This window comes from Pezoporus wallicus, unplaced genomic scaffold (assembly GCF_028554395.1).
Source record: "Pezoporus wallicus isolate ANWC-B61680 ecotype Strahan unplaced genomic scaffold, APGP_CSIRO_Pwel_v1 contig_5418, whole genome shotgun sequence".
NCBI classification, from domain to species: domain Eukaryota; kingdom Metazoa; phylum Chordata; class Aves; order Psittaciformes; family Psittacidae; genus Pezoporus; species Pezoporus wallicus.
Window position 1 is genome coordinate 164441 of NW_026640709.1, and position 14150 is coordinate 178590.

Genomic DNA, 14150 nt, shown 5'->3' on the forward strand with positions numbered 1-14150 from the left:
TTTTTTACCACCCACTTAATCCAAAAACATGACACACATCAGAAGGACAGTTCGGCGACGTAACTTCAGATTCAGAATCAAGGCTTCAGTGCTGAGGGTGGTCGCAGAGCTTGTGTGAAGTTCTGATGGCAGGCTTCTTCCCAGGAAGACTGTCTCTACCTACCGTTATTGCCAGAGCAGTCTGGGGTCAGTTTACCACACCAGAAGCATTCATCCCATATGTGTTTCCTGGGTTCTGCCAACCTGGACAGAAGTCATGTGCATCCTAGAGATGGATGTGTGTCTCTAATCTCTCCATGCACAAGTTGCTCGCTCCTTTAATTAAACTGCTAACTTTCATTAACGGTTGATGTTAACATACTTTACAGTTCCTTTTCCCCCCTGATTTTTATAAACCAGGATCAGAATCTCTTGGAGGAAGCACGGCTTTTTTCTAACTGCTCAAGGGGAAGTGACAATCTGGCACTCTCCACTTTGTCCTAGATTTTTAAAAGAGGAGACACTATTATATGGGAGATTCTTTTTTGGTTTTTTTTTTTTCCTTCAGTAGGTCTCAGCTGTTTTATTAAGAAAAGTATTATGTTGACCTTAGGGGAATAGTAAAATCTTATTCTATCTTTATCCAGCATTTATTGTTATTCCCATTGGACTGTGCTATCAAGGTCTGTAGTTGTGCTATCTGGTAACATCCCCTGATGTTGGAGGCCTTCAGTCTGGCATCCTGCATGCTCAAGTGGAGACAAACCAGAGCGTGAAACCTTGTTTGCAGCCCCAACAGGGGTTGCCATGAGGCTAAGGGCAGGGGCAGCCGCAGCCACATCGGTGTTTTCTGCCCAGGAGCTGAGCACCCACAACCCTGTGCCAGGCACTGCAAGTGTGTAGATGGGTATCTGTGAGGTGGCTGTGGGTCCATTGGCCACACACGCTGCAAGATGGGTGGGAGCACTTGAAATGCTGATGCTGTGGAAGACCCATAAGCAGTGGAGGCCAGTACAGAGGACAACATGCTCCTGCTGCAGTAAAACATAACCCCAACCCTTTTTCATTACCAATAGCAGCAGCACAGTTCAGCCTGTTAGCAAGTTCACTGGCCAGGGAGTAGCTCTCCCAGAATTTGAAGGTACAGGCACAGGATGAAGGGGGAAGAGTTTGAGAGGTGTAAGAAGCCAGCCTGTGCATGGCAGAGTATCAGCTGCTGCTCTAGAGTTGCTGTGGATCCTCCTTTCTGTGAAGCACTGACTTAGGTTTAGAAACATGGATTTATTTTTTCTTTTCATGCTATTAACCAGCAAGTGGTGCAGGAAGCATAAAGAAAAAAGTCCTGGTGCCAGTGTTTAACAGGAGAACCAGAGTGGTGGAGGTACAATTGATTTTTGTCTTTGTTGGGTTTCAAAATCAATGAAATACAAACTTTCCCCATTGATTTTTGGAATTCAAAATTATTTTGGGAAGTTGTTAAATAAATCAACAACTTCGTGAGCCAAATTCTTTTCTAGGGCTTTGTCAGACACGTATGAGAACCCATCAGAACATGCTGATGTGCTTGCAGGCTTCTTGCCATGCTAATACCTGTTACTGTCATCTGTCATGCCAAACACCATCCTCTGAGACCAGGCCCCTTGGTCCTCAGTGGGAGCGGGGAGAGGAGCATATCCAATCCACTGCTGTAATCTGAACCTCATGTACTTGTTCTGCAGCTGAGAAAACAGGTGTACTGCCAGCAGTGTGGGTGCTGGTTGCTAATTACTAGTCACTGTAGTTGAAAGGGATGTTCTGGATGTGCCCTTTGTCCTGTCACATACCCCAGTGCTGCAAGTGTTAGCATCCCATTGGTCCTTGCTGGAAAAAGCTTACCTTATAAAACCCCTCCAAAAACATATAACCTAGCTTGTAAAAGAGTTGGTATTAAGCTGTTGCTCTAAGATGCCCAAAAGAAGGAAAGTCTCAGAGCTCCTCAACCCGAGAAGGCCCCCCTGACCACTCTCTGTGGATGGCGTTTAAAATGATGGAAAAATCCCCTTTGAATGAGTGCTTGCTTCCTGACCCAGAATTCACTGGCTTGTCAGGCCTCACCCCAGAGTGTTTGTCCAAAGTGGGTATGCTCCACCACAGATGTCCACTTTCTCTTCACCCTTCAGTTTCTGAAGCTAATACTAAAATGGAAACTTTGGAATTAACATGTGTCCTGAATAACATGATCATTATAGAACATGATGTCCTGAATAACATGACTTTGGTTGTGAGGTGTGCTCTCACTCTCCGTTGTCAGGTGGGTCCTTTGGAACAGGGCACTTCTTATCAAAAGGTTTCAAGAGTTTGAGTTGCCCTGGACTCTCAATATATTTAGTTGAGGTCTTTTTATTCTAGGTGGGGTGGTGTTATACATGGTGTCTGAATGCTGCATTAAGTTCCTTTAGGTCCGCGTTCACTTACATGGAATAACCTTGGCAAGCCAAGACCAGAACGTGTTTGTGGTATCACTCACCTACACATGGGCGTGTCTCTATGCTGCTCTGTACAAAGTCATGATGAAGATGTCCCTCTTTCTGAGCCAGACCTGAGGAACATGGCCTCTGACCCTTTCTCTCGTGGGAAGCTCTGTGATGAGGCTCGAGGACCTTACCACAACCTATGTCTGCCAGAGTGGGTCAGAGAGTTTCAACCCATATTTCACTCCTTTCTGATCAGTGTGCACAAAGTACACAAAGAATGAGCAATGCTTCATCCTTCATTGTGCATCTGTGGCAGAAAGACATCTGCTAGGATCTGTGGAGGAATTGCCCACTGGTCACAGGAAGTGCCATAAAGAGAGCATGGGCTGTCCCAGGTGTCCCACGGCTTGTTTGATAGGAACTTGTGCATTGTTGAGGATGTGTGAGTAAAGCCCAGCTTGGCTCTCAAAGCTGTAGTCACATGTGCAAAGCAGGCTTTTATGGGGGAAAAAAATGAAGCACAGAATTTTACAGTTAAACTGTGTTCATTGGCTCAGTAATCATGGACAGCCTTGAAGCTGCTTCCTACATGGTGGCTCCTTTCCTCTTTCCCCTAGAAACTAATTTTTTCTCAGACGTGGAACTTCATTTCAAGGCTCTGCAGATGCATCATACTAATAAATGTCACATTATCCCATCTCTTCTGACAGAGACGTGAGCAGGCACCTGATAAAACCTGATGAGGGAGGAAAAGCAAAGCTATGAAAAAGCAGGCTGGCACATAACCCAGGTTCAGCGAGAACAAATCTTGAATGAGAGAAGGGTTCTGTGCCAGGCCCTTAGGTACAGACTTTGGGTCAGGGGCAGTTGAGCTGCACGTATTCAAGCAACAAGGGCAAATGTAAATAGTGTTTGCAGCTATTCTTGGGTCACTCAAACAAGGGCTGAAAGATCAGAGGAGGACAGCAATATGGTGTGAACCATTCCTATAGCCTTGCTCGGCTAGAAGTTTTCCAAAACCTGGAGTCAAACCTGCAGCTTGTGATGTCTGCCTTAATATAGCAGTAATATTGCTGTATCCACCTGACATTTTGGATGGCAGCTGTGTAAAATTCTTACCCGTATGAGCTAAGTGCATAGCTGGTGGATGAAAGGGAAGGAGGAAGTTCCTTCTGAGTCAGCCAACACACTCCCAGAGTTTCATCCAGAACTTGCAGGACACTGGCAGGTTTTTATGTCAGTAGATGACATTGGCCTTTGAGAGCAAGCCAATGCCTGGTACACATATTATCAACAGCACTACCACTGGATATGTCCTGCTGTCCTCATCTTTATTATCAGCATGGTTGCCAGCAGAAGACTGAAGACGTGGGATGTTTAAACCACAGGTTAAGTTAGGAAAATCCTCTCTAGTCTTAGATGGACAAGGAAAGGAAGAACAAAGCCTGCATTTCTTGTTCTGCTCCAAATCTCAAGAGCCTCGAGACAGGTTTGAGAGTGGGGTTAAGGCCCTGATTGCTCATAGGAAAAGCACCCAAGTGATGCCATTTTGGTTCATGAGTGACGTTGCTTACCTGAGCTTTTGGTTTCAGGTGATCATGGAGGAGTCTGAAGGGGAATGGGTTTTGCTTTAAAAATTTGTTTTTTTTTTTCGTTGCTGCACAAACTATTAATTAAGCTTGTTATTCACAGGGAGTGAGAAAAGCTTTTATGAAAGAAATGGTGTGTGTTCCTTATATATATATATATATATATATATATAATTTGATATAGTATTTGATAGTCTTCCAGTGGTTTTGGTGATCTGGTGTTTTTTTCCAGTGTTTTGGTTTTAGGTGAGGTAATGCTTGAAACATCAAATGATTTTGGTATTCTTTAAAAACTGACATCCAGGCTTGCTTAGCAAGGTTGTGCTAAGCAGCCCAGGAGTTTGAAATCCCTGTATTTCATTTGCTAAAACTAACATAAACAAGGGGGGGTATTTTTCGTAGTATTATTATATAAAGGGTTTTGATGCTTTCATCCTAGCTTAGTACCTTGCAAGGACACCTTTAAGACTAAGGAGACGAAAAATTTCTTATACTTCCTCTTGTGATGAACAGTTCCTACCTGAGCTGAGCAATGTAAGACCAGGCCCATATGGAAGGAAAGGAAAGAGGGAAATGCCTGGGAGCATCTCTTAAACAAATTAGGCATGATTTTACAAACTGAGTTTAGGAGATGAAGTGAAATGAAACTTCTGTGTACAATAAAGAGCTCTGCCTTAAGTTATTGTCAACTGTAAATTTGTGTGTCACCCCCAGGCCTTGTGCCTGCTCACAAGCAGTTGGTACCACCATTCCTTGAGTCCAGACCTGCTCTCACCGAGCCTTAAGCATGAGCGGTTGTTTGGAACTGCCATCATGACAATGAGCCGGGGCAGTTTCTTCTTCTCAGTGCTGGAGAAGGCTGGAGAGCTGCAACCCTCTGGGTCTGTGCCCCCTGGCATGGGTGTGAGGTTTGGAGGTGGCCACCTGGAGATTGGGTGACACTGGACAGCATCAGGGTCCCTGCATGCATCATTGGTTTTAGCCATTGATGCCGAACTGTCCATAAGGGCTCTTCCACAGCTCCAGTGGTACTGCTGAGAATTTTAATGCCCTGGGCCATACATGCACTGTGTTCCCTGAGGCACTTGGAAGTCCTTCTCCTTCCTGAAGTCACACAGGGTCATCATCCAGCCATGCAGCCCTATGTGGGGCTGGGTGGCACCCCAAGCTCAGGCACCTCAGCACATGTTCAATGTCATTTTGTTCTCTGGCCCATGTGCATCCATGTGCATCCTATGCCATGTTCCCACCTCATACATTGCCTTGCTTGGGTTATTTGGGGACAGCAGGAGTGCCAGGTAGCATGTGAGGAGATACAGGGCTGAGCCCAGGACCCACAGGATGTTCTGCACTCTTCTATGCCACCATCTCCTACTCATTCACCCAACCTGGCAGCAACTGAATCCCCTTGTGGCCTCTTCTGCCTGCCCCTTTGTCTCTGGGTTGCCATGCCCTGCTCTAATAACAGTAAGTAGCCAGGCCAGAATGGGTAACTGCTCTTCCAGGTCTCTGGATCCTTTCTGTGCTGCTGAGGTGTGCAGCCAAGGGCTGCCGAGGTAAAAGCTGTTGCCCAGTGTGAGACTCAGGCTCACATTTCTCATGGCAGTTTACACAGCTGCTTTTGACAGGGATAGTTTGCACTTGTGCATGTGCTTGGGTCTCACCAGAAAGCTTCTGCTCCCTCATCACCTCCTGGGGTAAGGGGAGTCAGCAGGGATAACAGAGTAGGGACAGCTGCTCTCTGGGGAATGGAACAGCCCATCCTTTGGCAGTATAGCCCTGTATTGGGGATCCTTGCCTTATAGTACATAGGCTTGCAGGTCCTTTAAAGAATTGAGAAGCCATGCCAGAAGGTAAATCTCCTGGAGGCACACATCTGCCTGTAACTGCTGTGTCAAGGACAGAGTGGAGACAAACCTATGTGCTAACATCTTGATGTGCCTTGTGCAAGGTATAAAGCTACTGTCCTGTTCCATGGCCTCGGAAACCAGCCCTCAGTCGTCTTCTGCCAAAGTCAAACAGCAGCTTTGGAGGCAACATGTATTTTTTACCTTAAAATGACTTGATGTCTCACAACTTGTTATTTGACTTCAGCTGAAAAAAATGATGGGGTGGTTTCTGCAAGCACAAACCAAAGCATGCAGCTTCAAATGGATCCCAGGACCAACTCTGCCTGTGTAATTACACTGCCTATATTTAATCTCTCAGAAGTGTTTGGCAGATGCTTTAAATTTCAGATATTTCTTATGCTCTGAGGCTTGGCTACCTGTTCTTCCCCTCTCTTGCTTGCAATACATGAAGTCAAGTCAGTATACTAGGAGGGTACAGGAGTGATCACCGCTCAGTAAGTGCACATCTCTATCTATATATACCCACGAAGCCCTCCCGGAGAGGTGAGTGTGTGAGTGTGTGCATGCTACATGCAAAACATGCTCTGCCTTTATTTATTTAGGAAGGGGGTTGCTCTGGTTTCGTCTTGCCTTTTTTTAAATGATCTGAAAATCTCCCCCTGGGTTCAGGAGAATAAATATGCATGGCTTGTAATTTGTTGCAGCTCTCGCTCCCAGCTGATAGGGTGACGTGGAGTTTGGAGGCTCGCAGATTGGCTTTTTGATTTGGCTTCTTGCTGCAGTTGTGCAAACCTCGCTGGCTCCTAGGAACCCGGCTCAGCGCCTTGCCGTGCTCCGTAATGCTGGGAAGCCTGGACGGAGCCCCGGTGGCGTGAGAGCGGGAGCGGGGGAAGCCCGGCACATTCAGTGGCAATCTGGGGTACAATCCATTTTCTCTTTCCCCCTCCCTCGACCCCCGTTCATCTCCATCCTCCTCCCCCTCCGCCAGACCTCCCTTCCCTCCCCAAACTCCACCGCACGGAGCTGAAGATCAAGGCTGGTGGATTTATCAACATTTTACATCCACCCCTCACCCCCTTTTCCAGATGCACCTCCCCGCTCACCCTGACAGCTGCAAAAGAGAGCACAGGTTTTGTAGCGAGCAAGGCAACTTGGACTGACATGCAAAGGCGAACCCCCCCATGCCCGCACGCACCGTCGGTGAATCACCGGGAGATGCGATGAGCTCCCGTTAGGAACCGGAAGGATTTGTACTGGGGAGAGAGCGGAGCCCCCACCTCCCCCAGCCCGACCCTCCAAAAAAGTCAGGAAAGCAAGCAGAAGGGTAAGTAAGAGGGTGCTGCCCCTGCTCCGTAGGAGACGCTAGGCTGGCGGTTAAGTTTCCTGCTGTCAAGAGGGGCTTCACGCCTTGCATGGCGATGGCCGAGGGGCGAGGGGCTCTTCCCAGGCTCCTCTCGCAGCTGCGGAGGGCGGACACAAGGGGATTGAACGTTGCCCGGGCGCTGGCAGCTCGGTTCAATGCTCCTGTTTTCGCGGAGCCGCGGCGGCTCCGTGCGTTTGTGTGTATGTGCGTGTGCGTGCGTGTGTGTGTGTGTGTGTGTGTGTGCTGCGGGGGGAGGGCGCTGCGGGATGGGTGGGTGGGTGGGTGGATGGATGGATGGATGGATGGATGGATGGATGGATGGATGGATGGATGGATGGATGGATGGATGGATGGATGGATGGATGGATGCGTGCCGGGGAGGGGGCGCCGGGCCGGGCTCTGCGGGGCCGGGGCCTGGAGAAGGGAGGGAAGGAGGGAGCGGGTGGTGGGAGCAGCCCTAACCTGCGGGCCCGTGTGCATCGGCCCCGGGATCCCGCCCGCCGCCGGGCGGGGGTGCCCCGGTGCGGCTCGGCTCTGTGCGGCGCGGCCCGCAGGGATGCCGGGGAGCCCGGGAGGGGGAAGGTGGCTGTGGCCGGGGCTGCCGGGAGGGGTGAGCGGGTCTCATGCAGTGCTATAAATTTCCCTTTCCCCCTCCGTTATTTTTTTATTTATTCTAATTGTTTTAATTTTCATCTTTTCCCGGGAGCATGCGGGGGGAGAAGGATGGGGGGGGGGGGAAGGGAAGGGCAGCGCCGCTGTCCCAGGCAGCTGTCGCGCTCCGTCCGCCGGGCCCAGCTTGTTTATCCCGGGTGTCAAATATAGCTGCTGCGCCAGGCTCTGCTCTAAATAGGGCACGGGGCCGGTTGCGGGGCCCCCTGCAGCCCCCGACTGGCGGAGGGGGAGAAACAATACACACGCATGCACGCATACGAGCTGACCTAAATGTTGGGTTATTCCATGCTCTTCCTCCCTCCCAGCCTTGCTTCAGGTTTTCCTTTTTTTATTTCACCTGTGTCTGAAGTATTGCTCACCCAGTGTGGGAGATGAAACCCTTACAAGTGTATTTGGGGTTTTTGGTTTTCAACTGTGATTTTAAAAATGTGAGGCTATGGCCATTTCCCCCTTCACACACACACACACCCCCACACACCCACACCCCAAGTGGATCTGTAGTGTAATGGTTGGGCTCCTGGCTCCTCGTTTTGTTTCTGGGCTTGTTCTGGGGATTTCACCCTAGAAATCTGTTTCAGATTTAAGGTGAGACACTGGAGGAGCAGTGGGGGTGAGAAGGGGTGCCTTAGGCACATCCTTCGCTACTCGTGCTTATATGTATGTTCCTTTAATTCCCCACATCCCTTTATAGAGCAAAAGGGTGATTTTGTTGAGCTGGTTTTTATTTCTGGAGAGGACAGGGCTGGAAGACTTAGGTAACAGTCAGCAGCATCTTTCCATTCAAGAGTACTCATCATCCCGTGCTCCCTGTAGCCTGGCTGGAGGCTCAGGAGAGCAGAGCTGGCTTTGGGGGACTGCTAAGACACGGATGCCTTGAAGATGCTCTGTAGGTTTGGTGCAGCAGGGAAAGGCGTCGCTCCCCCACGGCACAAGCATTTCTAGGGAGTTCCTAATGCTGCTCTGTCCACTGGCGTTGCAGGCGTTTGTTTACCCTGCTCATGGTTTAGCTGAGACAGTCATGCTTGGTGCTTATGTTCAGTCTCCTGTGGTCAACTGGATCAAGACTTACTTCCTGAGCAGAAATAGTGATGTTGGGAAAGAGCACATGCTGCTACTGCTGAGGGCTAGCAAGGAGCCCTCAGTTCAGCCACAAGTGTGCAATGTGATGGTAGTCAGATCTGTTGCCCCCTGTTGTAAATAAAAGGGTGTAATATCATCCAGGGTGGGGAAGGAGAAGACTGGGATAGAGATACTGCACCTGGGTATAAGGTGCAGTACAGCAGTCTCCTCCTTTTTTTTTTTTTTCTTCCAAAGCCATATATGAGCATTGCTTTAGGAAGTGGGTGGTTCAAGCATTCCCCAAATGCCCAAGGTATGACAGGTTGTGGTAATCCCTCACTGAGGTCCTGTTGTGAGAGCAGTGGAAATGCAGGTAGGCTCCTGCTGGGCACATTGTTTCATCTCCCTGGGTCTCATTTGTATTGTTAATTATATGTTTCTACCTGTGTGGTGATTTGTTGAGGACATGGTTGCAATAACTAGTGGGTGAGAGTGTGAGAGAGGGAAGGCAGATGCATAGCCACCTGAATGCCCCTGTGTGTAGCGCTTGTGCCTGGCAGAGAGATTGCCCCCTTCCTCTGCACAGCTGCCACTGACAGGATGGCACCTGGGATAGCAGATGCTGTTGCCAGGTGGGATAGTCTTTTCCATCACTCTAGGCAGTGCGGGAAGCATGATCTGTGGTGTCCTGAACATCAGTACCCAGAACAGGGGAACGGATGGGAGCTGGATGCAGAGCATGGCCTGGGGCATGCATCACTCTGTGCCCCATAGGCTATTGTTGGGACAGTGTGAGGATGAGAGCTGCCCCGTCCCACTGGAGCAGACTTTGTTGTGGGGAGTCATGAACAGTTGTTCTGCATGGTGGTCAAAGGGCACTTGGGCCAGCTTGGTTGACTTGTAGGAAGGAAAGAGGTACGCATGGACAAATCCAGCCTCCCTGCTTCCTTTGCTTTCCCCTGGAGCTAGTGGGACTGAACTTAGATGAGGCTGGTCTGAGCATGGCAGATGCTATGACATTGCTGGTTGGACAGGTCGAGGGATTGCTAAGGGCCTGGGATGACCTGCTGCTGTGTTGTGCCTGATCCACACGTATCACTGCTCCGCAGGGTCCTCCCTGTGACAGGCATCTCTAGCCCCAAGGCAGGGAAGTGCCATAACGGAGTGTGTCAGCACTTTTTGTTACAAACCGAGTTAAGATGTATTCCCTCTGCCAATATTTTCAAGTGAAGCACTATATAGATAAATGGTCTGTCTGTCAGGTTTTTGTTTGCTTGTTTTAAACAAACAGCATCAGTCTCCTCCCCTAAGCTTCCCCAATGACCAAGTGGCGTTGACAAATAGTTCCTTGTTCTTTGTTGCTATTGCGTTTCAGATGCCTTTCATGTGCTTCAGCAGTTAAAAAAAAAGCTTTGATTGCTGGCCAAAAATTTTATCTTTTTTTTTTTTTTTAACTCAGGTAGTAATATCTTATTCTATGTTAAAAAAAAAAAAAAAGAAACAAAAGCCAATGAAGGAAATTAAATTACACAGATAAAAACATCTTCTTAATAGGGAGAAAAATATCTCTGAAGCCAGGAAATTGATAGTTGTGACACTCTGTCTACCATCACCCACTGTGTTTAGGTATTGTGGCATAGATTAATACAATTGTTGATTTGCTGTTTAGATAATGGAAACTCCTAAAAGCATCAGCCTGGTTGGGGGCCCAAGTTTCAAATGTCTAATAAATTACAGTCTTTGTCCTGGAGTCTTCCATGCATTGAAAGATACACGAGATCACAAGGTGTTCTCAGGGCAACCTTAAAACACCTCTGTACTTCTGAGAGTGTGATTCTGTATTGGCTGATTTCAGTGATGGTGGGGCTGTGGGGTTTGGGGTGAAGAGCTCACTGTCCTTGCTTCACCAGGATGAAATCCAGGAGCCACCTCACATGATTCCTCCTGTAGGCTCAGTGGGCTGCTGCGCCACTTGGGGACTAACATAATACAGGCAGTAGTTGGTTTCTCTCCTTCCCCTCTGCTCTTTCTGCCTTCGTGCTTTAAACCACGGGCTGTGGCTGAGCGCAGTCACAGGTCTGTGTGTGAAGTTCAGCACCGTGGCCCTCCCGGTCTCCCCTCCAGGCAGTTCTGACACACGGTTTTGCAGGCATAGCAAGACATTAGGTGGCAGGGATGAGTCATGTCATCCTGAAGGTACTACCCCCCTCCTATCTTGTCATGACAGTGTCACAATGAGAAGACCCAGATGCCATTGTTCCTGTGGTACAGCATCATAAAGTAATTACCTCACCCCATAAGGCGCATTTATAAACAGGTGATGATCATGCCCCCATGCTCCTTCAGCTCTCAGTTTTCTGGCAATTCTGTCTTTAAATCCACTTGCTGGAGCCTTTAATCACACAGCTGAGCTGTCGTTGATGTCTCTGACAGTTGACATCATGGGAGAGAGGGGTGCTTAGGGCTCTTAACATTTCTTTTATGATAACTTGTTTTCTAATGAAATCCTCCAATGAGGATTTTCCATCATAATAAAACAAGGAGCTTTTCCAGAGCACCCTAGATTTAGGGAGAAGTTTCTGTTTCCATTCAGCATTTCCATTCAGCATTTCCATTCAGTAGCAGATTATTTCAAGGCTGAAAAACTGGACTTGCTGTGTTTGCTGCCTTCTCTACTCTGCTGTCTTTTTACCCAAGCCTCCTAACTCAGGACAGCAGCAGAGACAGCCAGGTCAAGAGCAATCAGAAACACTAAATATCCTGTGCTGCTGGGCATGTTTTGCAACCAGGGAAGCGTCAAAGAGTTTTAGAAGCTATAGACATATGAAACTGCATTGCCAGTGCTTTCATTGTCACCCTCTCCTAGGCTGGTACTGGGAGGCTATCTCAAAGCAAATGGAAGCACTCTCCAGCATCAACACAGAATACAGTTTCAATCAAAAGAAATGTAGTGATGTAGGTATGTACCTGTGAGAGGGCACTTACATCTGACTGCTGAGGTCATGTTGAAGGTGATATGTCCAGGAGTGAGTGGGGGCTTACAGTGTTGATAGTGCCAAGCGCCCTGCAGATGTGTCTGCATGCTGCATGATGGTGAAAGCTGGCTTCCTTCCCGAGGGACACAGCTTCCCAAACACATACTGGAGTAATGATCTGTGTGAAGAGGCTGTCCTTTTGCCCTCCATACTGTTTGCTCTTAAGAAACTTTGGTTTGGGACATTGAGGCCTGGGTGTCACCTTGAGGTGGACCTTCTTTGGTGGGAAATAGTATTTTGAGGTTGAGCCTAAAGTTCACCTTAATAAGCGCCTTTATCCTCTATCCTCTTCCACAGTTTTGGTTGGGATTACTCAGTGACTCTTGAACATACATGTTGGTTGGGAAAAATGGAGGTGAAGATGTGTCTCTTTCTTTGTGTAGCAGGATGAGGCTGTTAAATGGCTCAGAAGGTGTTGCAGAATTCACTGCTGCAAGAGGCAAACCTGCCCCTGCCATGCTTGCCATTTTTACCTTGGTTTCTTCCCACCCTGGCTGCTTGCTCCTGCTCCTCTCCTACCCGTGCAGGGTACTGGCATGGAGGCGTGGGTGGCCTGGGTTCAGCTTGCTTTTTAGCCAGATCAGCTCCTGGTCCTTATTCATGGCATCACCATGCAAACAGCTGTGCTAACAAAAAGGGGAGAGCTAGTGAAGAGTGGCAACAAACGGCTGGAGGTGAAAAATGTTCAGGTTGGCTTAAGAAGCCCTGCTTCCACCTGTAAAGCTGCCGCCTGGATTGCCTGCAGCAGTTAAGGCTTGGAGTTGGTTCAGCCCTGAAGTCTGCTCTTGATGAGGTGGATAGTCCTGAATGCAAATTAGTTGCAAAGAACCTAAGAGTGATGGGGTCTGCAAAGCGCTTCTTAAGCTATGAAGAGGCCCAAGAATCAGCAGGGAAAAAAAGGACAAAGTGTTTTGAAATATAAAATCTTCCCAAGAACATGCACAGCAGTTGATCCTGATTTAAAAAATGAAAAATCAAACAGCAAGCCTAGGCCAAGCTGTTTTACAGGCCCAACATGCCAAGTGGACTCAGGTTCCTCAAGAAGAGGATAAAATGAGAACTTCCTCTCCGCTCTCAATTCCTTCAAGTCCCTTGAAAGCTTCACAGTAGCACTCAGCACTTCATCAACAACAATCTCTCCATGTTGAAGCCTCCAGACTGCATTCCCTGGCAGTGCAAGTGGGAGTGGTGCCAGCTGTTTTATTAGGTTTGCACCCACAGAACCCACTAGCAGGGAAGGACCTGACTCCTTATCCTCATAAGGCTGCAGAGGGCTAAGTTTGTGCTGCTGCCCTGCACTCACTGAGGGTGCTGCGCTTGGCCAGTGTGTGGGTCCTGGGAGAGCTGCCTGCTTTAAGGCTAACTGGGGGCCCCTGTGTGAAGACATGGGGACCAAAGCAAGGTGGAGGTCTCAGTGTTGTTGTCTTCAAGATGCAAGGCAAGGTTCTGTGTGTGCTTTTCCTTTGCAAAGGATCCCAATGAAGGATAATAGCATGATGCTGCTTTTGTTTTGGCAGCCCCCTGATCAAGAATGAGCTTTTTGAAACAGAAAGCAAGCAGAGGAGATGCAGCTGGAGTTAGATGTGATGGGGTATTCTCCTAGAGAATGCACTAGAGTTTGCCCTGACATAAATTACCACCTGCTCTGACTCTATAAACATAATTTTTTCCCTTTCATTTTAATCTTCCAGATTAGTTTCAGGTTCACTTCTTCTGGTAAATGTTTCCTTTTCTCTAACTTAAATATTTAATCCATCTCCTCAAAGCTGACCTGACAGATGTTTCCCCTGGTGACCCTGCGTGCACAGTACACTTTATGAAACCCTGGCTTCTGTGGGACAATGCAGCACCAGCAGTGACCCTGCTGGTGTCCCAGCTAAAAATAAAGCCCGTTCCTCCTGGCAGAATTGGGGTTTGCTTTTAAGTAGGTAGGCAGTTTTACCCATCAGCTGCACTGTGCTCTTGTGCCAGGCAGAAGGCACAGTTTAACCTTCAGAGCTCGGTGGAGCTGCCTCCCCTCTGGGGATTTGCACCAGGAGACTGAAGGTGAGATGCGCAGCTGCACTTAGTTCACCTACATCCCTCCCAAAAAACTGCTGGCTTCCCTGTTGCCAGGCTAGATCCGTGTCCTTGCTGCTTTGTGCATCCCA

General features: G+C 48.4%; 1 protein-coding gene across 9 annotated transcripts in view; it reads left to right on the forward strand.

The window, feature by feature from the left end:
* The first annotated feature begins 6577 nt into the window (after positions 1-6577).
* Positions 6578-14150, forward strand: part of SLC8A3 (solute carrier family 8 member A3) — a 115577-nt gene continuing 108004 nt past the window's right edge. For 3 of the 9 annotated variants that reach the window (XM_057420070.1, XM_057420074.1, XM_057420078.1), the window contains exon 1: positions 6580-7195. The gene's annotated coding sequence lies outside the window, so the exon portion shown is untranslated. Of the gene's footprint in view, positions 7196-14150 lie in introns of all 9 variants that reach the window. The other 6 variants (XM_057420075.1, XM_057420076.1, XM_057420072.1 and 3 more) reach the window with 5 other exon arrangements.